Source organism: Lissotriton helveticus, chromosome 7 (genome assembly GCF_964261635.1).
Source record: "Lissotriton helveticus chromosome 7, aLisHel1.1, whole genome shotgun sequence".
NCBI lineage: Eukaryota > Metazoa > Chordata > Amphibia > Caudata > Salamandridae > Lissotriton > Lissotriton helveticus.
Genome location: NC_136068.1, coordinates 1,466,566,006 through 1,466,592,117, shown reverse-complemented (window position 1 = coordinate 1,466,592,117; position 26,112 = coordinate 1,466,566,006). Strand labels below are relative to the sequence as shown.

The window sequence follows — 26,112 nt, the reverse complement described above, 5'->3', positions numbered from 1 at the left end:
TATTATGCCGGTGGTAGCCCATGCAGTGACACCTAAGCTACTAATGTGTGTGACTGTCTTGGAGGAATTTACAAAGTTCACCTGCTAACTACTTCAAGTCATGTGACCAGAAACAGGCTGCAGGCATTAAATGGCTAAGGCAAGAAAATGCCAGCTTTCTAAATTGGCATTTTCAGTATTGTAATTTAAAATCTGACTTTACCATAAGTTACGATTTTACTTTAGGATTCCAGAGACACCAAACATGAACCAGACATCTTTTCCGACTTGGAAATTGCACTTATAAAATGAAATAAGACAACTCCAATGTTATACTATAGGAGAGATAGGCCTAGCAGTAGTGAAAAACGAATTTAAGATTTCTTTACTACCAGGACATGCAAAACTTAAAGGTAAATGTCCAACATTTAAACAAACTACACCCTGCCTTTGGGACTGTCCAGGGCTACCTTAGGGGTGACATATTTAATAAAATGGAAGGTTTGGGATTGGCAAAATGTTTATTCTGCCAGGTCAGAATGGCAGACACGGGCTCTGCAATGGCAGGCCTGGGACATTTTTAAAGGGCTACTTAAGTCGGTCGAACAATCAGTGCTGCAACCCCACTAGCAGCATTTAATTTACGGGCCCTGGGCACCGGTAGTGCATGTTACTAGGCATGTTTAAGCAAATTAAATATGCCAATTGGGTATTGGCCAAGGTTACCATGTTTTAAGGGGAGAGCACAAGCACTTTAGTACAGGGTAATCAGTGGGAAAGTGTGTAGAGTCCTAAGGCCAGCAAAAACGAATTCAGCAAATATAGAAGGAAGGCAAAACGTTTGGGGATGACCCTTCAGAAAGGGCCAGGTCAAACAGACCTCCTCTGCCTTGGTTAACCTATGGACTGCCCATTGTGGTATAAATGACCCTCTAAACATTATATGCAACTATACCTGGCTCTGTGTAACCTAGCAAAAATTAGAAATCCTCCCCCACTCTTCTTCTCCATCCTCCCCTCTCAGAGACTCCTCATCATGTGGTGTTTAGGTGTGTGCAGGGCTCTATTGCCCTTCCTTGTCTCCCAGTCTGCTTTCCAGACTAACAATATCTTTGGGGGTTGAGACCTTCAGTCATAATTGCCTGCCCTTGACCTTTCCTCCAAAGCAAGGGCATTTCATTCAGGAAGGAGATTCTGATGGCTTTCTGCAGGGTTGAAGGCATCTTACCACCAGTCTGCCAGATTGGTGCTGTGGGCCTTAGGTCCTTCCTGATGTCTGGCCTGTTTTGATTTACATTCTTCATGGTCCCTCCCTCCTTTATGCGGGGAGAAATTATTTTTTGTTCTTTCTGATTTCTGCCCTGTCTGTGGATCTTAACTTGGTTGCCCCTCCTGCTCTGCCTCGACTTTTGAGACAGATGGGTCCGTATCTTCCCCTTTGTTTGTGCCTTTATTGGTGGAGCTAGGGTTGTTTGCTGCTTTTTTGCTACTTGTCTCTGTTCATTCTCTGTCTGGCTCAAAGCCCACAGGGGCAGAGTGTGAGGGTTGCATTTGAGCTTGCTGGACTATGGGTGGTTCCTGAGGTGGTATTCATATAGTCCTGTCTCTACTGGGTTTTTTTGTAGTGTGGATTCATGTTTTGTGTATTGGGCCTCTTGTTCATTGCTCCCCAATGCATTAGGGCTTGTGGGCTCTTGTTACCTTCATGGAGGCAAATGAACTTTCTGCCCTTTCTTCTGCCTCTTCTGGTGGCTTAGTGTTTCTCTGGTATTCATCCCTTCTTTTCTGATGTCTATTTCAGTGCTTCTGGTCCTGGGCTATTAGAGGTTTCATTGGTGAAACTTTTTTTTCATCCTCGGTGAGGGTCTATTTTTCTTTTAAGGCCTGTGACAGTTTTTGCTGTTAGCTTAATGACACACTCTCAGCCTCTGACCTAAATGTGATTCCTGGTTTAGAGTTCCTGCGTCCTTTCTATCTGTGGGTCTTGGTATGCCCATGTCACGTTTTGGTGGGCTCCTATATGACTCTTCCTAATCAGGCCAAGCATCCTTAGGTGATTGTGTCCCTGGCTTCTGCCTTGCTTGGGGTATTTCTTGTGGCTCCTGTGATGGTGTTTCTGTGGTCTGGCTTGTTTAGTTTAGCTGGATTCCTGGGGGCATGTGGTGTGCTTGATGGTGGGTCTGTCTGGGCTGATTCTGTTCCTCTGCATGGGGGCTACACTCCCCAGTTAGTTTTTTCTCCCTGTTGCTATTTAAGGCCCTTGTTTTAGGGTGGTTGGTATAGGTTTATGGGGCATTGCGATTTTGTGGGCTTCAAACCAGAGACTGAGAAAAACCAAAGTATGAAAAACATCTGTAATCGAGAAATACTCGAAAGCGTATTTTACCAAATATGCCAGAAGCACCATTGCTTCAAAGGTGTGAAGGGCTGAACAAAATGCCATTTTCAGAATAACTGTAATATTTACCACTTACCATATTTAACACAGCTGTTCACTTACAGAAAATGATTGCAGAAGTGCAAGGTATTGCATGTACAGCAGTTTAAAACAAAAAAATAAACTTTTTTTCAGATGTAAACCCTCCTTTTTAATATGTTAACAATTGTGACATGAATTGCTAGAAATTGCACACGATTATGTCGGTGTAAACCACATTTTTCCCAATCCTGCTAAGAACTCACTGGCAAAGAACGGTCTGTGGACTGGAAATATACATGAAGGTTGCCTGTTTAACATTATGAATATTTTTGGTGGGCGTCTCATTCAACGAAAGTTAAAAGCCTTTAAGGGCATGGCAAACATGAAATCCTTGGCATGGTATTCACTCAAAATGTTTGCCTTCACCCCTCCTGTTTGCTGCATTTGATTTTGTTGGGTTTAGGACTCTGTGCACTTTACGATTGATAAGCAGTCTTAAAGTGTTAATGTTCTCTCCCTAAAACATGTTTAAATTGGCCTAAACCTAATTGGCAAATGTAATTTACTTGTAAGTCCCTAGCATAGTCTACTACATGTACCAAGAGCCTTTAAATTAAATTCTATTAGTGGGCCTGCAGCATTCGTCTTGCCACCCACTAACGTAACACTTTAAAATATGTCTCGAGCCTACCATTGCAACCTCCAGTACAATTTTAAAACTGCCATTTTGACGTAGCAAAATAAAGTACAATTTTAAAACTGCCATCTCGACAAAGCAAATTAAACTACAATTTTAAAACTGACATTTAGACCTAGCAAAATAAACTTTTTGTTAGGCCAAAATCTTCCTATTTAATACATCAATTGACCCCTAATGTAGGCCCTAAAAACTCACAGGGCAGGATGCATCGTATTTAAAACAGAGGACATCTGGGTTAAAGTTGTATATGTCCTGGTAGAGAAAAGCTCCTAAAGTTGTTTTTCACTATCCTAAGACCTATATCTCCTGTTGGTTAATATTTAGTTGCCTTATTACATTTAATAAGTGGTAATTTTGGATTGGGAGCAGAACGAGATATGCTGTTTAGATAGAAATTAATTGGAATTTAAAATCCTCTTTGATAGTAAAGTCAGATTTTAAGTCACAATTCTGAAATTGGTACTTTTAGAAAGTTTCCATTCTCTTCTCTTAACTATTTGAACCTTTTGCAAGTGTCCTGGGTCACACGACAGTGAATGACTCTGCTGTTAGAGATTATGTATTCCTCCCAAGCAGTGGCGAAAAGGGGACTAAGGGCCTGATTTATTTATTTATATATTTATTTATATATCGCCTGAATTGACCCCTGAAGGGGTATCTCTGAGCTTCGGACAGGCAACGGAAAAGCTGAGCTGCTTGATCATGATCAGAAATTGAAAAGAATAGTCTTAAGATGCTTCCGGAATTGTAGGTAGTCGGGGCATTGCAAATGCATGGGGAACTTATTCCAATAAGGAGGGCCCAGGTAGGAGAGAACCTTTCCACCCAGCCTGTCTTTTCTTACTCGGGGGACCACAGGAAGAGATTTAAATTCAGAATGAAGGGACCTAGAGGGCAGGCAGGGTGTGAATTTCGCAGACAGATAAGCTGACCGAGATTAAATATAGCTTTGTGAATGGTGCAGCAAAATTTATACTCAACCCGCTCAAGTATTGAGAGCGAATGAAGCTGATGAAAAAGAGGGCGGGAGGCAGTCCTCGGAGGGGCATTAAGGACCAATCGCGCCGCGGTGTTGTTGACCACCTGCAATCTGCAGAGCGAAGACTTATTAGCAGAGACCAAAAGACCATTGCAGTAGTCCATATGGCTTAGTATGAGCTCCTGAGTCAGGGTCTTCCAAGTTGAGTCAGGCAGCAAAGGAAAGACTCTGCGTAGTAGGCCCAACATATTAAAACAGAAGCCAGCTTTGTGAGCAGCGTGCTCCTTCAAAGGGAGAGCCTGGTCCAAACGAATGCCTAGATTCTTGACAAGGGACTTGGGGGTGGGGGAACACCAAGGTCCGCCGGCCACCATTAGGGGGTCCATAGAAGAGTGGCATTTCCAAAGAGCAAGATTTCAGTCTTTCCAAAATTAAATTAGAGGAACTTATTTCTCATCCAATTTGAGGTTGCCCTCGTGCCAGAGGAGAAGGCCAACTGTATAGATGGAGTAAATTTGTCAAAAGAAAATAGCAGCTGCGTATTGTCTGCGTAAGAGATGGGGATGAACCCACAGGTCCTTGGAAGGTTGGCCAAGGGGGAAACGTAGATGTCAAACAAAGTGGGGCTCAAACAAGAGTCCTGAGGCACGCTTTTGGTCAATTCCATAGACGCCGAACGATGCGCACCAAGATTGACGGTTTGGGAGCGAGAACATAAAAAAACTCATCACACACTGGAAAGCAGAGTCTCTGAGTCCAATCTCCTTCAATCTCCTGAGCAATACCTGATGTGAAACAATGTCAAACACTGCAGAAAGGTCCAACAGCACCAGAATCGTAGATTGACCCCTGTCTAAAGTCATCCTGATGTTATCTGTGACCACTAGCAGGGCTGATTCTGTGCTGTATGGGGGCCTAAAGCCTGACTGGGAAGGGTCTACGCTGCCCATAAGTTCGACATGGTTGGATAGATGTTTATTATTATGCTTCTCCAGTAATTTGATCAGGAAGGGGAGTAGCGAGATAGGACGGAAATTGGAAAGATCCGTCAGAGGATCCTTGGTGTTCTTACGAGTAAACATACCCAGTGCTGCTTTCCATTCTAAAGGAACATGACCCTCTCTCAGAGACAGATTAAGAAGACACTCAATGAAAGTAGACAGTTGATAGGTCAGAGAGGCTATGACTTTAGCCAGAATAGCATCTAGAGGGGAGCCTGATTTTACAGTGCAGAGCAGTGTTTCTACATCTACCAAGGTCACAAGGGGGAAACTCTCTAGCAACTGGGGAGTTGCCCGTTCTGGCTGATCAGATGCCATGGCAACCGAAGGCTGGCTCCCTGGCAAAACGATTCCATCGTAGATAAGCTCTATTTTCTGCAAGAAATATTGTGCATTGTCATTACAAAGCATTTGAGACGGAGCCTCTAGATTGTCACAAGCCTTCTGATTAGTGAAAGACTGGAGGATTCGATAAAGGATTTTGGGAGCGTTACCCGCCTCAGCTAACTGGGATATGATGCCTTTATGTTTTTATGGTCGGCAGACAGAGTGACCATGAACCTGTCTTTATCCCTCTTGTCATGGGTACTATGACAGCATCTTTCATGTTTTCTGCATTGATGTTTTTGAGCTCGGAGCTGGGGGGAAAACCAAGCAGTTTGGGGATGCTTAGAGAGATTAGGAAATTATTTCAGTGGTGCGAGTTGGTCAATGGGGCAGGAGACAGCAGGATTATATTTAGCAAGAGCATCCTCTATGTTTTCCGGTGCTGTGTCCCAAGGAGCCAAGAAGGAGGTTTGGAAGTGCTCCGGGCTGACTTTCTGCCATTGTCTAAGAGTGTAGTGAGTGATAGGGTTGGGGCCTTTCATCTCTCTCGGGTCTTGAATGAAAAATTCAATTAACGTATGGTCTGACCATGTCAGTGGCTGGGAAGGTTCACACAGAATACTGGAAGAGTTGGAAAGAATAATATCCAGTGTGTGTCCAGCTGTGTGTGTTGGACCTTCGTTGAGCTTAGATAAGCCCAGCAGAGCAAGGTCTGCCAAGAGCGTCAGTGCTTCGGTATTAGAAGTAAATTCTCTATGGACATTAAAATGATTACGAGTTTGGCAGACAGGGTTACTCCATCACAAACGGTACGAATATCCCATCCACCGAAATACAATCCATTATATCCTATGGAACTTGTAATTTGGCTGATGGGATATCCGTCATGTTTGTGATGGAGTATCCCAGCTGCCAAGCTTGTATCAAGCCCTAAGTGTGGGCAGGATGGACCGTCCTGCAAGGATTGCTGGAACAATAGAAGATTCAGAAGAAGGACTGCCCTGCTGTCCTCCTTCCATAAGGACTGCCCTGCTGCTATGCTGCTGATAAAACTGCCTTACTGCTGTGGTGTCGAAGGAGGACTATACCTGTTCTTTGAACCCAGGACGACCAGAGTGACTTTAAGGCCTAGGTGTCTGACCTGCTCTATGAGCTACAGGGTTATAACAAACTCATGAGTCCTTGAACACTGCTGCTGGCCTCGGATGATGTGAGTCCTAACCCTCCAAGTTCTGTCCCTGGACTCTTGTAAGTGGTGGTGATGGTCCAGCTCCTGCCTAACCATATAAGCTGGAACGTAGAAGGTATATCCAGAAAAACTACCTGCCAACCAATCCACCCAAGGTGCAACACCATTCTTCCGGACTTTGCAGTAGCTACCTCTATGTTCTTCTTCGTAGCAGTAAATCCTTTTCAGTGGAACCTCTGGACGAAGGTATCTGGCCTCATGGAACACTCTTCAGCTGCAGCCTCGAGCTTTGTCCCACTGGAGGAATCCGACTTCCAGAAATTCATGTAAGTACGAAGGTAACAATCTTAACTGCAACCTCGTCCAGCTCCTCCCATGTGACAATGCCTCCTAATTGGACACAGACGTCTGCCTTGCCCCGCTGAAGACTTGACCTTCTCCAGAAACTTTTAAAATAATTTTTCTGTGTCCAAAGGTAAGCCGAGACTGGGCCCAAGCCACCCCGTGTATATGACCCATGCTCCATCACTGTCAGTCTCAAACTTTGACTTTGACCCAGTCTCGTATGACCAGATAGCCACAGATGGTGCTTTAATCTTTTAGGTGTTAGATTTCAGACACACACAAAAAATAACTCCAGTTCTACTGGGTGGATTTAATTAATGTTGGTGTTGTTTTATTTATTAAAATGTATTCGATATTTGTAATTGATTTGTGAATTTTATTTTATTGTGTTTTCATTTTATTACTGTTTGTATGCTGCATAAATACTTTACACATTTGCTTCTAAGTTAAGCTTGACTGTTGTTGTACCAAGCTAATAGAGGGTTATGCACAGGTTAATTTAGTGAGTTTTTTTGTGGTTCACCCTGACAAGGGCTGTGGTTGTTGCCTGACTGGGTCTCCTGCCCCTCTCAACCAATAACCCAATTTCTTACATGATTTAGAACTGAAATGCTAAATAAATGTTCAACAGCCATAGAGTGCACCATAGGAGTGATTCATTTAGTAACATCATTAATACATTACTGACTGACAGCTGGTACACTTTAATTTATAATAAAATAGAAAAACTCAGAAATATACCTTCTAAAAATCCATGCACAGAAGCCTAGTAATGTACAGGGTGCGATCCAGATGGACATCAGATTACTCTAATGCAGGGAGGTGGCAGAGAAAGGAAATCACGGTAGGGGTATGTTTGCAAGCGGGAAAATCTATTTTTATGAACCACTTTACCCCATAAACTTGAGGCTTCATACATACACGGAGAAACCATGATATAGCACTACCCCACCACTCATGAACAAATGCACTCCTCACCAACCACAGTCAAGAAACTTTCTACTGATTTACCAATGACAGACTGAAAGCAATCTCCTCATTTTAGGGTGCAGGTAAAAAAGGGGCCTGTACCCCATAAGGCTCAGTCGACTGCCATTAACCGTTAGTCACGTCATGGCCTGGATATTGGTACGTCACCCTTGTTAGAAGCAGTTTGGGTGGACCCGTACAAATATGTCACCCATTTAAAAGGAGTTTGGTTGGACGCTTACACACTAGGGAAACCTAATACTCTGTCGGGGCCCACAATAAAATAATGCAAAACATAAGAGAATAAACTCAACTCAAACATGTCTTTTCCTTTAATTGTGCAGGTTACGCTTTTTTCCCCACTTTCATTTGCTTTGAACTTATGTAGATACTTTACCTACCTGGCGGAGTTGATTTGATGTGAAAAGCCTGTCTCCTCTCAAAATGTAGGCGGTTCAATGCAAAGTGCTGATACATTAAACCAGTTTTAACAGAACCTGGGCGAGATCTCCCGAGATACCTCGCGCGCGCAATGTGTGACAACAAGAGTCTCCTTTGTAAGGTGTAGATATATAACAGGGACTTCACAGAATGTTGAAATGAAGAGCAGGGCCGCACACGGATGGTATGCTACAGACTTTCAATAGTGCACTAATCAATACAATATCTTCCATTTAACACATTTCTTTTACATTCATTGTGATAAAGGTGAAAGCATTCAAATGAATTACTGCAGCCAATCAAACATGACTCGAATCCCAGGAGGTGCGGTTACTGTCGACAGACAGCAGTAGTTCGTCAGATTCCCAGTGACTAAAACATACATTTTAATATCACAACGGTCTGAGGGCTGACAGCATGGCTCAACAGAGTGTGGGCAGAAAATGTGCTAGACAATGTACAGGTTGCACCAGACTTCATAAAGTGCCCTCGAGTTTCCAAAATCAAAAAAAGACCTATTCAGAAAGATCGGATAGCGTGTATTATTTGTGTTCATTTCATTTGGTAAACGATGTTTTGCGGCATTCTTAATAGTTATTTCCATTTAGTATAAGTACGTATGAAGCACAAACAGCAACGCTATGTATATAAATTAGCGTACGACAAAAAGGTGTTACTGTTGGAAACCAGCACCTACCTCCTCCAAACGAAATGAAGCAAAATAGAACACACACAAGGTGGTGCTAAATATAACTATTGTAAAGTCCAGCCATCTCTGCATGTGGTCGGTCTCCTTATGACAAGCTCGAAAGATGATGCTTAAGATTGGAAAACATAAGAGAATAAACTCAATTCAAACATTTATTTTCCATTCATTGTTCAGGTTAAGCTTTTTTTCCCCACTTTCATTTGCTTTGATCTCATGCAGATGTTTTACCTACCTGGCGGAGTTGATTTGATGTGGAAAGCGTGTCTCCTCTCAAAAAGAGTGTTGTTCAATGCAAAGTGCTGCTAGAATTAAACCAGCTTTAACAGAACCTGGGTGAGATCTCCCGAGATACCTCGCGCGCGCAATGCGTGACAGACACTTCTGGCGTCCTTTGCATGTATTCTGTTTTTGGTTCCTCTGTGGTCGATGCAGAATGGGGAAGTCGTTGCAAAGGTCCACTGACCCCGCGAAGATATGGTTATCCATTCTGTAGAGTAACCATGTAGTGAATTCCTCAGCAATTAAAAGCGAAATGAATATATCAAGCTAAATATTTTGTGACAAATTGATTGCTGGTTGATGGGGGATATGACCCTTTCTAAAGCATCAGCCGCATTCCCTGTCAGAGTAAACCACAAAAAGTCACAACATTAACTTGTGCTTAACCCTCTGGTAGCTTTGCGCACAAGCAGTCAGGCTTAACTTAGAGGCAAGGTGCAAAGTTTTCGTGCAAAACACAAACAGTAATAAAGTGAATGCACAAGACAAGAAAAATACCACAAAAATGTAGAAAAATAGAGTAAAATATAATAACTCATTTGACATCAAAATGCTAAAAAATGTAAGTCAGAAGAACAAAAGATATGCAATTTCAAAACTTTAAGGTAAGTATAACACCTAAAAGCACAAAGCGCCATTTGCGATTACCTGGCCGAGCAAGACCGGGTGAAAGTCACAATTTCAGCCAAACCATGATGGAGCACAGGCCAGATACAGTAACCAGGTTAGTCCAGCTGAAATGATCACCTTCTAAAGTTCAGCACAAAGTATTCCATTTGCAGTGGAGGAGGCTGTGAGGTGGAGGGAGAGCATCACGGATGCTCGTCGCTGTAGCACAATGATCCTGATGGGCGCAGCGGACAGTTGTTGCTGTAGATTTGCATTGGCAGTTACCACATGCAGTTGCACTTAGTGTAGGTCTTGCAATGCCAGTCATTGCTGGCTGTCAAAGTAGTGTGAAGAGTCAAGTTCACCCGAGTTTCGCATTGCTGGTTGGAGCGGGCAACAAGATCTTGGGTCGAATGGGCCAGTTTGTAGGCGCGAAGAACAAAACACGTCAGGATTTTTCATTTTCTTGGAGGTGGAGCTCAACTGATACCACACCAAAGGTTGGGGACTTGGGAGGTAACCACTTGAGTCTCAGGAATTCACTCTAGCAGAGGCTGGGGCTGAGGCAGGTCCAGTTGCAGGTACAGGCAGGTTCAGTTGCAGCAGGTCAGCTGGACGGTGGTAGAAAAGCCTCTTGAGCTTTTCTACTGGTAGCTTAGAAACCGGATGCCAATCAGCTGACCCTTGGACTCACTTCATCCTGGGATGAAGGGTGCAGTTCCATATTTCATTCCCAAACAGTAGGTAGACCCAAGCAGAATGTTAGCAGGCAGTCCTTTTTTAGGATTCACAGGTTCGTGAGTGTACTGAAGAGAGAGTCCTATTATTTTACATGGTGCCCTCTTTTAAGCGGGAGAAGCTTATGGAGTTTTCTATCTACAGAGGTGTCTGGAATTTCCTGCCTCCCTGCCCAGGTCCCACTTTTTCTGGGGACACAATAGACTAGTGTCAAGCACTTTTTGTGTAGGATGACCCGATGCCATTAATGTGCAAGTGTAGTGAGCGACAGTTCCACCCATCCCCAATCAAGTCAGCATGGCCTACCCTGCCAACTCCCAGACCCTCTATTGTGATTCTGTCTGGGAGGAATACACAAAGGTATACTGCCAATAGTTATGTAGCACAGGAAACAGGCTGCAGGCACCAATTGGTTAGGACAAGAAAATGCCAACTTTCTAAAAGTCGCATGGCTTAAAATTCAACTTTATGATTAAAGAGGGGCTTAAATTACAATTCCTCAGATACCAAACATGACATTCCTACCTGTTCTAAACAAAATATATCACTTATTAAATGTAATAAGGACAGGCCTCACAGTCGTGAAAAAATAATTTAGGACACTACCAGGACATGTAAAACTTTAGACTGCTTGTCGAAATTTTTTAATGGATTGCATCTTGTCATTGGGTCTATTTTGGCCCTGTCCTAGGGGCTCTTTAGAGCCTGTTCTAATAGTGACATATTTCTTTCAAAATGGAGGTTTAGGCCTGGAAAAAGGTTTATTTTGCCAAGTTGATAAGGCAGTATAAAACTTCACATACAGTCTGTCAGGCATGAGACATCTTAAAAAATCCCACTGAAGTGGATGGCAAAGAAAGGGCTGCAGGCTCACTAGTAGCATTTTAATTTACAGGGCCTGGGTACATGTAGTACCACTTTACTAGGGGCATGAAAGTATACTGAATGTGCCAAACAAGTGTAAGCTAATTTTTTTCATTTTGAAGGAGAGAACCCAAGCACTTTCGGACTGGTTATCAGTAGTAAGGTGCACTGTGTACTAAAGCCAACAAAAAACAAATTCAGCAAAATAAAAGGGGCGAAGCCAAAAAGTTTGCAGGACCACATGCATGTCAGGTCTAACATGTGTTTCCCCAGCTGAAAGTAGGGAATAGTGCCAACTCTCAAGGCGGTTCCCATCAATAATCCCAAAGAACCGGAAAAGCTATCAGCAGTGAAGTGGCCAGTTCGAGGCCCTTATACCATCATATAGTCCACTTCCTGTAGGGAGATTGGCCACCTCAACAGTTTGGGATTCTCACCCCTCGCTAGATTGAGCCTCCTGAGAAGTCTGTGGTCTATCTAAAACCCAAAGTGTGTCCCAAACAGGTATGGTCTCAACTTTTTCAGTGCTCATACCAGTTCAAATTTTTTTTTCTATAGTAGTCCACTTCTGTTCCCTAGGTAGTAAACTCCTGCTGCTGAAGGCTCCAGGTTGGTTTAGTTGTGAGAGAAATGCTCCTATGCCGTGCTCTAAGGTATTTGCTTAGACAACAAGTTCCTTAGAGAAGTTGGGTGTCTTGAGCACTGGCCACATTGCTTCCTTCAGGGTGTCATACACTTTTTGGCACACCAGTCAGGATCAGCTTCCTGGGTTGCTTTTTAAAAATCAACTCAGTCAAGGGTGCAACAATGTTGCCATAGCCCTAGACAAATCTCCTGTAGTAGCTGGTGAGGCCAAAGAAGGCCCTCACCTCTTTCGGGGTCTTGGGGTGTTCCCAACCTAGGATGGTCAGAATTTTGAGTTAGTGAATCTTCACCTTACTCTCACCGACCTGGTGACCCAGGTAGACTACAGACTCCCTGCCCTAACAGTCATTTACTGACCTTTTGTAGTTATGCGTGTCTTCTGCAGGGACTGAAGTACTGGTCAGCAGTGGCACTGGTGGTTCTCACAGCCAGAACTTAAGTCTTGTCATCCAAGTAGGAGGCACTGAAGTCCTCTAATGGACCTAGGGCCCAGTTAACCAACCTCTGGAATGTGAGATGGCACAGGCATGCTTTAAGCAACAAAGTCCCGCGCACACAGATTTAAGTTTCAACAAGTATAGTACTCATATATGTATTTTACAAAACAATAATCCAACGTCGATTCTTTAAATTTTTTGATGTGTCACTCCTTTTATTAGATGGTCACACCAATAGATATTGACAGCCAGCCGACACGTGTTTCGTTATAGGTCCATACAATCATAGACACTATAACTCTTCAGGGCTGGAAAAATACAAAAAATGAATGACCTAAAGTGAGTCTGCAACAACAATAATATGTTACAAAATACCAAAAGTGAATGTGCCATTTCTCTACATTCCAAAGAATACACCCCGTCATAAGGAACCCAAAAGAAAGTGATTGTATAAGGTTAATACAAACAGAAAGAGTACCATTAAACTCCTTAGTCCGCGGTTAGAAGCATTGAAGCTTGTTATGGAAAAGGATAATCTTGCAAGTCAATTACTCAAAAAAAGGGTATATATTATTATATATATATTTATAAAGTGGACAGACACCCGTGAAACAATTCAAACAAGAAATGAAAAGCATACTAATATTCGTAATGGTTACGTCCAAGTCTGTCAGCAGAATTCACAGTATGGTTAGAAAACATGTATGAGTACGTTCCGATTAAATACAAATTATGAGATCCAAAAAATATATTGCTCTCATTGTAAATGAAGGCGTGATATCAAACAACCGCATGCAACTCCCATCAGTGTGATGCGTAATACAAAGTATTTACAACGATACCTCAATGGCTGAATCTTTATCTTTTAAGGGCTGTTTAGGTAAAGGTAGGTAAAAGAGAAAGAGAAAGGAAAGCGCAAATTTTGGTTGGTAAAGATTGTCAAGAAAAACACGTAACCCTCATTGTGGATATCCGTATATAATATAACAAAAGCTGCTCACCCCAAGTCCGGTGATAATTCCAACCCGGCAGGGTAACCAATATTATGACGAAGACGACAAATTGATGCTGTAAAGATATAATTTTGTAATCCACATTTAAGGATGTAGACACAGATAAATCCTAATGGCAGAGTAAACAATTTCACCAAACACTAAATCTCACTAGAACTCACAATGAAGTATGAGCATTTCAACTTCAAATTATCCAAAATCAAATAAATAGTCCCACAATGTATTCGAAGTCCATAAATTTAACACAACCAAGCGTCCACGAAAACGATAAATATGACTCTCACAGCCCAATACATACAAATATAGTGATCAGTTTTAAGCGACCACAAACAGTAAATTCAGTCACACCTTCACCCACGAAGGCAGTCTCTTACCCGTAAGTATCCAATCGCCCTTTATATAGAGGACGCCCAGGTAATGCACGTCAGTGCCATCCAAAGAATAATTGTATATGGGTCCAAAATATGTATTCAGATAAAATTCGTGACGGAACACCACATGGGTACGTGTGGTTTCCAGATTCTACAAGACAAGAAATATGGAAATAAAATTAGGCATAAGTATCCCGTTGCTCGAGGGAAATCCATGATATTGTCTAAAGTCAGCTCGTTTACATATAAAGCTCGAAAAGTTAGAAGGTCTGGCGTAATTACCTTGGTACAATCACCCTCGTTGTAACAGGCGTCCCCGACCTGGAAGTAACCACAACGCGCCCCGGAGGTCAAACTTATAGTTTCCAAGAGGCAAGCAAAAGGCTAGAGCGTAAACCTCCGTAATGGTTCACAAAATAGAAAAAGGACTGTGTCCATGCTACGGAAACTCCAGGTCCCAATTCTTTAGTCCTACATCAATCAAGGTATGTAAAAGACACCAACCGAGCATCCAAATTGGAGAAATATGTTACTTAAAGTAAAGGAGAGGGAAAGGAAAGGAAATAAGCAGTAAGATAAGCTGCTGTTCATATCAATAGGAGGAGGATCGCATTTCCAACAATTTTTCGGAAATGAACTCACATATTATTACATTGGTCAGAGAAAGGAACATGATATGTACAATTGAACACAAAGTCAATAATAATGATCATGCGATAATCAGCCACAGTGTGTATGTGGCAATGACACGACAACAAAAATCCCACTGGCAAGTGGTACATGCGAATATTACAACATCTACTTGCCCTAATGATAATGCACATAATATACGTATTCATTAAAACCAAAATAAGTGAGGGTGAAGAATGAGAGCACCTACTCACCCTTCAGTCAAAATTTACCGAACAAGATATATAGTTATTATCGTTCATACAGGAAGGATAATATTGCATGTAAGAAACAAAAGCGGATGCGGGGTAAATCTTACAGGAGTCTTATCGTGTAATCAGAAAAGTTATACTAAAATTCTGAGTAAAGTACATCAGTCCCCCAGAAAAAATTGCATCTCAGGGTCACAATTAAGACCCCGCCCCACTGTATGAAGTCTCATAATCCAGAAAGCTTCAGCACGTCTGAGGCGAAGCTCTCTGTTGCCACCTCTAGTGTCAATAGGGATATGGTCAATTCCAAAAAAGACAAATTCTTTTGTGGGACCTTGTGCGTGGCAAATGCTTGCATGAATTGCCACCGGATATCTAGCATCTTGCTGTAAAAGAGCTCTAACATGTTCCCCAATCCTCTCTTTCAAGCACCTAATGGTGCTACCCACATACTGGAGTCCACATTTGCATTCAATAATGTATATGACGAATTTGGTTAAACAGTTAATGTTCATTCGAATCTCATAGGTTTTGTTGTCACAACCTTTAAAATTTTTTGTCTTGTGTTTAGCCCACCTACACACTCCACAGAAACCACATTTGAAAAAGCCCCTGTTGGGTGAGTTAAGCCATGTGTCAATTTTAGTAGTTCTAGGAACTGTGGGACTGAGTCTATTGCGTAAAGTCCTACCTCTCCTAAATGTAATTTGAGGTTGTCTGGCCACGTAATTGGTCAATGTTTTGTCAGCTGTAAGGATACTCCAATGTCTCTTAAGACTCCTGCGAAGCACATGGCTCAATTCATTGAAGTCAGTGACCATACGTATATTATCTTTTTTGTCCCCATTAAGAGTAGGTTTGGGTCTTAGAGTATCTTCCCTCTTGACTCTTTTAATTCTCTTTTTGGCTTTGTGTATGATGTCAGGGGAATATCCTCGTTCTACGAAGCGTTGTTTCATATCCTCAAGACATTCTTGAAATTCAGGCTCATCACTACAATTACGTCTGGCCCTAACAAATTCACCATATGGTATAGCACTTATTTGGTGTATAGGGTGTGAACTGTCTGAGTGTAAGATGGAATTACAGGCAGTACTTTTCCTAAAAAGACGTGTCTTTAATTTGTTGTCATCAGTGTACAGTTCTATATCTAAGAAAGAGATCTGTTTATCGCTAAATTCCAGGGTGAATTCCATACCATAAGGGTTGCTATTCATGTATGTAAGAAATTCCAAAAGTTCGCCCTGTGTACCTGCCCAAAGCAAGAGACAGTCATCTATAAACCTCCCCCAATAGATAATTCTGTCAATCCATTCCGCGCCTCTTGTGCCCCATATCCAATCTTTTTCCAGGCAACCCATAAAGAGACAGGCAAAACTAGGGGAAAATTTAGACCCCATTGCCACCCCCTTGGTCTGTTTGTGCCATTTACCCTCAAACAGAAAAAAATTGTTATTGAGGATAATTTGCATCATTCTTATTAGCATTTGGTTATGTAACCACTCCGTGGCTGGTCGGATATTTAACATTCGTGTAACTGCCTCCACACCCAAATTTATGTTAATGTTAGTGTAAAGAGCGACCACATCTAAAGTTGCCATAATCATACCAGTTTGCCATTCTACATCTGCAAGAATGCTTAAGATGTGTTTTGAGTCTTGTATGAAACTCGGTAGATTACGTACCAAAGGCCCCAAGAAAACGTCCACGTATTCAGACAGTTTTTCAGTAGGGCCTCCGATACCCGATATAATCGGTCTACCAGGTGGGAAGTCTCGGTTTTTATGCACTTTGGGTAAAGTGTATAAATATGGAAAGGTGGGTCTAAATACCTTAAGGTAAGCTAATTCGTCATCATCCAATAGACCTTGGGAGTGCCACTCAACCAAGTGTTTATTGATCAGAAGTCCCAATTGGCCAATAGGGTTATGGCTCAATGGTTCATAACAGTTAGTGTCAGAAAGTTGTGTAAGGATTTCATTAGTATAATCAATTTTATTCATTATCACAACATTTCCTCCCTTGTCTGCCTCCCTTATCAAAATGGTTTGATCCTCATTGAGGTTCTTTAAAGCCAATCTTTCCCCTTTGGTGAGATTATCACTAAACAATTGCCCTCTATGTTTGTGAGTGGTTTTAAAGTCCCAATCGTCCAAGTCCTGTAGGACCCGTTTGTAGAAAGTGTCAACAGAATTCCCACCAGGGAGAGTGGGAGTCCATTTCGATTTATTCTTCAAACCACTAGAAATAGGGCAGTTCGTGTCTATATCAAGATCTTCCAACAGTTGGGTCATAGTCAAAGGAGCATCCTCCATCTCGGTTATAGATAATAACAATCGTGTCGCTTGTATTTCCTGGATGCTCGGTACATCAGACACATTACTCATGTTTGCGATTGACACTGGTTTATTCAATTTGGGATTGCACACAAAAAACTTTTTCAACTTAAGTATTCTGACAAATTTGTACAAGTCAACCTTCATTTTGCACATGTCACCAGTTTCTTTAGGGTTAAAGCTCAAACCCTTACCAAGTAAGGACACCATATCCAAATCCAGTGTTTTTGTAGACAGATTAATGACCTGTAAGTCCCTGTTCGTAGGTATTATTTCCTTACATTGCCTGAGCGGAGTTTCTTCTTGTACTCTTCCTGATCTGTTTTGTCCACCCCTTTGGCCCCTCCGGGTTTTGGATCTGGTGCTATTCGTCCTCCTTGGTTTCTGTTGCCCTTGCGTACTGTTCGGACTTCCATTAAAAAAGCCGACACTGGTGTGGTGTTACTGTTCTCATTTTCACTATTGCTAATGTCAGGGATACTATTGAGTGTGGAGCCAGAGGCTACAGAAGTATTGTCTGGTTCCGGTGTGGTGCCCAAATTAGTGTTGCCCTTGACTATTGAATCGTATTTTCGTGCATACGTAAAAATTCTCCCTGTTTTGTAATCCATCTCATCACGTCTAAGTTGTCTTGATTTCCTCTCCTTGATGTCTTTATGGTGTCTAGATAATATATCTTTTAAAATCACATAATTTTTTTCAGTAGCCTCTTTGAGGTTCATGTCATTTATTTCCTTCTCTAGGGTGTCAATCTCAGCCTGTAGTTTACTGACCTTTCTATCTGAACTTTCAATTAAGATCATCATTAAAGTTTCAGAGTTGATAGTTAAAGAGTGTTCCCACTTCACTAGGAGGTCAGGGTCCAGCTCGTCATAAGTGGGTAGGACTTGGGAACGTAAACCCCTTGGCACTCTTTTGAGCCGTAAATATTGTTTAAGGGTGGCTCCGTCCCACCACCTAGCATTCTCAGTTTTTTTCAAGCGTTCCAGTTTAAAGAATTTCTCCCTTAATCCCATACTACGAGTGGTATTACCACTGGTTGAAGTTTTATTATTGTTAGTATTATCAGAGGAAAGGGTTCCAAATAACTCCTCAGCTTCTTTATCCCTGTCCATGCTTATGTATGTCAGCAGCAATTGGAATTTATAAACAGAAATCTAAACGCAGCGGCTGCCCTTCCCGGGACAAATTATAAACAACAGCAAGAGGGTATTAAGTATGCGGGAAGTAATGGCGCTCAAACAGAATTTGCGTACATATCAAAATTGGAAAACAAACAGTAGTCACTGGTGCAAGCAGGGAGGGGAGACCCTACACAAAACCCCTCAATTTTAAATGTAAAAGGTTTTTACACTTAAGATTCATGCAACAAAGTCCCGCGCACACAGATTTAAGTTTCAACAAGTATAGTACTCATATATGTATTTTACAAAACAATAATCCAACGTCGATTCTTTAAATTTTTTGATGTGTCACTCCTTTTATTAGATGGTCACACCAATAGATATTGACAGCCAGCCGACACGTGTTTCGTTATAGGTCCATACAATCATAGACACTATAACTCTTCAGGGCTGGAAAAATACAAAAAATGAATGACCTAAAGTGAGTCTGCAACAACAATAATATGTTACAAAATACCAAAAGTGAATGTGCCATTTCTCTACATTCCAAAGAATACACCCCGTCATAAGGAACCCAAAAGAAAGTGATTGTATAAGGTTAATACAAACAGAAAGAGTACCATTAAACTCCTTAGTCCGCGGTTAGAAGCATTGAAGCTTGTTATGGAAAAGGATAATCTTGCAAGTCAATTACTCAAAAAAAGGGTATATATTATTATATATATATTTATAAAGTGGACAGACACCCGTGAAACAATTCAAACAAGAAATGAAAAGCATACTAATATTCGTAATGGTTACGTCCAAGTCTGTCAGCAGAATTCACAGTATGGTTAGAAAACATGTATGAGTACGTTCCGAATAAATACAAATTATGAGATCCCAAAAATATATTGCTCTCATTGTAAATGAAGGCGTGATATCAAACAACCGCATGCAACTCCCATCAGTGTGATGCGTAATACAAAGTATTTACAACGATACCTCAATGGCTGAATCTTTATCTTTTAAGGGCTGTTTAGGTAAAGGTAGGTAAAAGAGAAAGAGAAAGGAAAGCGCAAATTTTGGTTGGTAAAGATTGTCAAGAAAAACACGTAACCCTCATTGTGGATATCCGTATATAATATAACAAAAGCTGCTCACCCCAAGTCCGGTGATAATTCCAACCCGGCAGGGTAACCAATATTATGACGAAGACGACAAATTGATGCTGTAAAGATATAATTTTGTAATCCACATTTAAGGATGTAGACACAGATAAATCCTAATGGCAGAGTAAACAATTTCACCAAACACTAAATCTCACTAGAACTCACAATGAAGTATGAGCATTTCAACTTCAAATTATCCAAAATCAAATAAATAGTCCCACAATGTATTCGAAGTCCATAAATTTAACACAACCAAGCGTCCACGAAAACGATAAATATGACTCTCACAGCCCAATACATACAAATATAGTGATCAGTTTTAAGCGACCACAAACAGTAAATTCAGTCACACCTTCACCCACGAAGACAGTCTCTTACCCGTAAGTATCCAATCGCCCTTTATATAGAGGACGCCCAGGTAATGCACGTCAGTGCCATCCAAAGAATAATTGTATATGGGTCCAAAATATGTATTCAGATAAAATTCGTGACGGAACACCACATGGGTACGTGTGGTTTCCAGATTCTACAAGACAAGAAATATGGAAATAAAATTAGGCATAAGTATCCCGTTGCTCGAGGGAAATCCATGATATTGTCTAAAGTCAGCTCGTTTACATATAAAGCTCGAAAAGTTAGAAGGTCTGGCGTAATTACCTTGGTACAATCACCCTCGTTGTAACAGGCGTCCCCGACCTGGAAGTAACCACAACGCGCCCCGGAGGTCAAACTTATAGTTTCCAAGAGGCAAGCAAAAGGCTAGAGCGTAAACCTCCTTAATGGTTCACAAAATAGAAAAAGGACTGTGTCCATGCTACGGAAACTCCAGGTCCCAATTCTTTAGTCCTACATCAATCAAGGTATGTAAAAGACACCAACCGAGCATCCAAATTGGAGAAATATGTTACTTAAAGTAAAGGAGAGGGAAAAGGAAAGGAAATAAGCAGTAAGATAAGCTGCTGTTCATATCAATAGGAGGAGGATCGCATTTCCAACAATTTTTCGGAAATGAACTCACATATTATTACATTGGTCAGAGAAAGGAACATGATATGTACAATTGAACACAAAGTCAATAATAATGATCATGCGATAATCAGCCACAGTGTGTATGTGGCAATGACACGACAACAAAAATCCCACTGGCAAGTGGTACATGCGAATATTACAACATCTACTTGCCCTAATGATAATGCACATAATATACGTATTGTGAGAAGTTGGCCTGGTAGGGGATGTTTCCAATTCTGGAACCACCTACTACCTGACCAAACAATCCCTTATGGTGTCTGGTTGTAAGTCAACCTTATTAGACAAGCTATCCTAGGGGTAGCATGGACTAAGCAGCCTAAAGGCTTAACTTAAGAGGTCGTGTTAAGCGAGCTGTTTTACCACATACAATCCTGTAATACCAAATGAAAGGACACCACACAAGTATATATTATAAAAATATATGTGTTTATTACTAAAAACAATCCCCAGTATTCTTTATGAATAAAGGGGCACAAGCGTTAAATCAAAAGCACTGTTTAAACATACAAGTTGCACAATTATGGATGAGGGCGGGTGGCCACTCAAACCATATACTAAACAAGTGGTATAAGAAAGGCCACTCGAGCAGTGGTTAGGCCTAGGGCCTAGGGAATCGCTGGGAGCAGTCAGGACAAGCAATGCTGAAGTCGGGAATGGCCCTCGGGATTCGGGAGATGTGCGGAAAGCGCACGCATGCACCAATGTTAACCAATGGTGCGTAAAAGTCAAAGAGTTAAAGTTTAAGGACACTTCCGCTGAACCTAGAGGAACAAAACTTAACACACAGACCCTAGAGGTGTGCACCAGTGTGGGAACACCGGCGGAGCAAAGTTACCTCACCCACAGGAAGTGGGTGCACAGGGTCGAAGTGGCGTCGGGTTTTGACACGCAGGCTCTTGGTGCTTGAAGCTGAAAGGGCTGCAGGCAGGGTGAAGACGAAGTGTCCGGTGGAGTCCAAGGGTGGACTCGAGTTGTAGAGTACCTGAAAGCAGAGGGGACAGAGTCTGGGTCACTCAGCAGTGACCAGGGTGGAACCAGGACGGAACCAGGCAATGTCGGGCGCAATCAGGTGGTCGTCGAGAAGCTTCTCTCCGCTGTCACGTGGGCTCTGGGGCATCTGCGACGTCCAGGAGCAGGTCACGATCTGTCCCACGCAGGCTCTCACCGTCGGTGCAGTCGGCTTCAAGTTTGGAGCAAACAAGCCTTGGTAAGAGCAATCCACGCAGGATCGGAAGATTGCTTCTCACTCGGACCAGGAAGGTCAGAGTCGGGGCTCCTTTTCAGGGGAGCTGGTGTGGATCTGGAGCAACCAGATTCACGAGTCTTCTTAGGTAGTTCGTCGGCACAGGGACCACAAGCCAGCTGGCAAGTGACCGGGCCAACGCGTTGAGCCAAATCGTGCCAAAGGGCCCCACGCAGCACTCGTCGAGTGTGGAGGGCTGAACTTCGGCTCAGGAGTAGCTCAGGGTGGGGGCTTCTCAAACCCCGGTGTACAGCTTCGAGGGTCACTCGTGGGCTGCACGGTCAGCGTCTCGTGGTCACTTCAAGATGGCGTGCCCCACGCTTCCGGTCGCCTCCACGGGTCTCAGCTTTGCATGGACTGTGGATCGGGCTGTTAGAAGCTGGGCAGGCTTGATCTCGTCGATCTCAGTCGCTCGAGTTCCGGCGGGAATTGCAACTAAGTAGACGTCGAGGGCTGGATGGTGCCTGCTGCTGCAGGGTGGTCACTCCTTGACCACAAGGGAGATTCTTCGGGCTTCCACGTTGAGATGGAGGGCGAAGGGTCCAGAATATCATTTCAAATGTTTCTTCCAGGAAATCTGATGTGCATTGGCACTGCTCCCACTCTTATTCGAATCTGGTGGGCGTGATTACATGCTAGGTCCCCTCCTATGGGTGGGACCCAGGAAGTGGGTGGATACACCCCCTTCCTTTGATCCAGGCCGCCCTGGCACGAGGGCTGGAGTGCCCCAGAACCGGTTTGGCCGGATTATGCAAGGGGCAGCCTTGTGCGCCCCAGGCAGTGTCTGGTTTCTTTCAAACCTCCCTGCTACAATACACTATCTCCTGTCTGGAGGGCGGTGACACCCTCCTGTGACAGGAAACCCTTTGTCCAGGACCCCCTTGACTGGGTTTCGGTCAGCTCCAGGGGTCCAGACATTTGTCTGTGGCAGAGGCATCCATTTTGTGGATCTTAAGGCCTTTGGAGAAATCAACCGCATTAAAGTGAAGTAACATGTCTTACCCCTCTAGAGGGGTGGAATGCCATCCCCGTCGCCAGAACTGGCGAGGGGATGGTATTCCAAAGCGTATGACACCTTACACGACATGTTTTGATAAAGCCAAACCAAAGTTGCTAAATAACCGCGAGGATTATAAGGCACTTAATAGTATATGGTATGGCATTATCCTGAAACAGCTTAGGGATTTGTTCCCGACGGCTGCAGACAGGCTCAGCTCATGCTAGAGCTCCATCTCACATAAAACCATGCACCCAGCCTCCAGGATTGGTGAGGCCTGACTATAGGAGTGGCTCACAGGTTTACATGTGTCCAGATATAGGTTTAGACATAGGTATACTATATCTAAGCAAGGGGTGTGTACACCACCTTACCCCAGCTGAGTGATCAGCCAGTTGTGTCAATTTAAGAACCAGCCAGGGGTGGCAAAAGATATGCTGCAGCCCCTGGTAGGCCTTAGTGGCTCCTGTGCCCTGTGCACCTATAGTGCATTCTACAGGGGCTGACAAGGAGTCCATTTCCAATTGGTATGTGCCTATAGCACATGTGTCATTAATTTAGTGAGAGAACAGCAGGCTGGGGGTCTGATCAGCAGGCCCACAGCCTCAGTAGTCGAAAACCAGTGAAGCAAAAAGCAAAAATTTGGGGTGACCATAGGATAGCAGACCCTACTCTCCTACACAACCCCCCCCCAAACGCAGGGACATTAAACTAACCTTGACCAGATAAGTCTTCATGTTCTAAGTGGAAGTACCTGGAGAGACCATCTGCATTACCATGGTCAGTCCCTGGGCGGTGCTCCACTGTAAAGTCCATCCCCTGTAGGGAAATGGACCACCTGAGCAGTTTGGGATTTTCACCCTTCATCTGATTAAGCCATAAGAGGGGCTTATGGTCTGTTTGCACCAGGAAGTGAGTTCCAAACAAGTAGGACCTCAACTTCTTTAATGCCCAAACCACAGCAAAGGCCTCCCTCTCAATGGCTGACCAACGTTTTTCTCTTGGGGTTAGCCTCCTGCTAATGAAAGCAATTGGCTGGTCTTGACCATCTTGATTAAGTTGTGAGAGTACAGCTCCCACCCCCAACTCAGAAGCATCTGTCTGAACAATGAACTGTTTGGAGTAGTCAGGACTCTTTAGGATAGGTGCAGAGCACATGGCCTTCTTCAGGTCTTCAAATGCCTTCTGACAGCTAACTGTCCACTGAACCTTTTTTGGCATCTTCTTGGATGTCAAGTCATTTAATGGTGTCACTATAGACCCATAGTTTTTCACAAACTTTCTGTAATACCCAGTCAGGCCCAAGAAGGCTCTGACTTGTGTCTGGGTAACTGGAGGAGCCCAGTCCTGTATGGCCTGGATTTTGCTTTCCAGTGGCTGAACCTGGCCTCCACCTACTAGGTGGCCCAGGTATACAACCTTACTCTGCCCTATCTGGCACTTTGTGGCCTTGATAGTTAGGCCTGCCTTTTGCAGGGCCTCCAAAACTTTCTTCAGGTGGATCAGGTGATCCTCCCAGGTGGAGCTAAAGACAGCAATATCATCCAGATAAGCTGCACAAAAGTCATCCAACCCAGTAAGGACTTGGTTCACCAACCTTTGGAAAGTGGCAGGTGCATTCTTCAACCCAAAGGGCATTACCACAAACTGATAATGTCCACTAGGGGTAGAGAATGCTGTTTTGGCTTTTGACTCCTCAGCTAGTCTGATTTGCCAGTAGCCAGCTGTCAGATCAAATGTGCTCAGAAACTTGGCAGAAGCCAATCTGTCAATGAGCTCATCTGCTCTTGGAATGGGGTGAGCATCTGTCCTAGTGACAGCATTGAGACCCCTGTAATCCACGCAAAACCTCATTTCTCTCTTACCATCTTGGGTATGAGGTTTTGGCACCAGGACTACTGGGCTGGCCCATGGGCTCTCTGATGGCTCAATCACTCCAAGCTCCAACATCTTTTGCACCTCAGCCCTGATGCAATCCCTGACATGATCAGGTTGCCTGTAGATCTTATTCTTGACAGGCAGACTGTCACCAGTGTCCACAACATGGGTACACCAGTCAGTTTGGCTGGGTGTGAGTGAAAACATTTGCCTGTGAGCCTGCAAAACTTGTCTGCAGTCCCTCTGTTGCTGGTCAGTGAGGCTGCCTGCCAAGGCTACTCCATCAACTGAACCATCATCAGGGTTCTGAGAAAGCAGGTCTGGGAGAGGGTCACTCTCTTCCTCCTGTTCCCCATCTGTGGCCATGAGCAAGCTCATGTCCTCCCTGTCTACAAATGCTTTCAAGCGATTCACATGGATTACCCTGTGAGGGCTCCTGGGTGTTCCAAAGTCTACCAAGTAGGTGACTTCCCCTTTCTTCTCAATAATAGGATAGGGTCCACTCCATTTGTCTTGGAGTGCTGCTGGAGCCACTGGCTCCAGTACCCATACCTTCTGTCCTGGTTGGAACTCTACCAGCACAGCCTTTTGGTCATGCCAAGCTTTCTGCAATTCTTGGCTGGCCTCCAGGTTTTTGGATGCTCTTTCCATGTACTCAGCCATCCTGGAGCGGAGACCAAGTACATAGTCCACTATGTCTAGTTTGGGCTTTTTGAGAGGTAACTCCCATCCTTCCTTCACCAAACACAATGGACCTCTCACAGGGTGGCCAAACAAAAGTTCAAAAGGGCTGTAGCCAACCCCCTTCTGTGGGACCTCTCTGTAAGCAAAGAGCAGGCAGGGTAAAAGAATGTCCCATTTCCGCCTGAGCTTCTCTGGTAATCCTTTTATCATGCCTTTAAGGGTCTTGTTAAATCTCTCCACAAGCCCATTGCATTGTGGATGATATGGGGTGGTAAACTTATAGTTTACTCCACATTCCTTCCACATTGCTTTTAGATAGCCGGACATGAAATTTGTCCCTCTATCTGATAGTACCTCCTTAGGAAAGCCCACTCTTGAGAAAACTGCAATGAGGGCTTTTGCCACCACAGGTGCTGTGGTGGTCCTTAGGGGAATAGCCTCTGGGTACCTGGTGGCATGATCCACTACCACCAGTATGAATCTGTTCCCAGATGCTGTTTGGGGGTCCATTGGACCCACAATATCAATTCCAACTCTCTCAAAGGGGACCCCCACCACAGGTAGTGGTATTAGGGGGGCCTTTGTTGTGCCACCTGACTTACCACTGGCTTGGCAAGTGACACAGGAGCGACAAAACTCCTTGACATCCTCTGACATGTGAGGCCAGTGAAAGTGTGGAACAAGCCTGTCCCACGTCTTGTTCTGGCCTAAGTGTCCTGCAAGGGGAATATCATGGGCCAAGGTAAGGAGGAATCCCCTAAACTGCAGAGGT

At 43.4% G+C, this 26,112-nt stretch overlaps 1 protein-coding gene across 2 annotated transcripts in view; it reads right to left on the bottom strand.

Annotated features, from left to right (window-relative positions):
• Positions 1–9,383, bottom strand: part of LOC144770372 (toll-like receptor 12) — a 108,591-nt gene extending 99,208 nt beyond the window's left edge. Inside the window, exons 1-2 of one of the 2 annotated variants that reach the window (XM_078654841.1) lie at positions 9,291–9,382; positions 9,047–9,167 (exon numbers count right to left, since the gene is read on the bottom strand). The gene's annotated coding sequence lies outside the window, so the exon portion shown is untranslated. Of the gene's footprint in view, positions 1–9,046; positions 9,168–9,290 lie in introns of both variants that reach the window. The other variant, XM_078654842.1, reaches the window with a different exon arrangement.
• Positions 9,384–26,112: the final 16,729 nt, after the last annotated feature.